We start from the raw sequence: 403 nt of genomic DNA on the forward strand, positions 1-403 counted from the left end.
GGTTAGAGGGCATCCAAAGGCAGGTAAATTACTGTTTAAACCATAGTTTATAATTATATTTATGTGGAGAATGGAGCAACAAATACAAGAAGAAGCAATTCGGCTGGGCTAGTTAGCCGTTGTTTTATTATGTTGAGGTTATGTAATGAGTCAGTGTGGATGTTTTGCAATTATTCATTTACGCACGTTTCAATCTAGCCAATGGTTTGGCAGATCTCTTCAGAATGTTGAGGAGTATGTTAAGAGTTCATATATAATATATATATATATATACATAGACATGTTTATATACATACATATAGACTTATACAAATATATACATACACATAATACATATATATATACATATATGCATACATATATATATGTATATACATATATATGTATATATATGTATATACAT

Source organism: Octopus bimaculoides, chromosome 16, assembly GCF_001194135.2.
Source record: "Octopus bimaculoides isolate UCB-OBI-ISO-001 chromosome 16, ASM119413v2, whole genome shotgun sequence".
In the NCBI taxonomy this organism is placed as follows: Eukaryota; Metazoa; Mollusca; class Cephalopoda; order Octopoda; family Octopodidae; genus Octopus; species Octopus bimaculoides.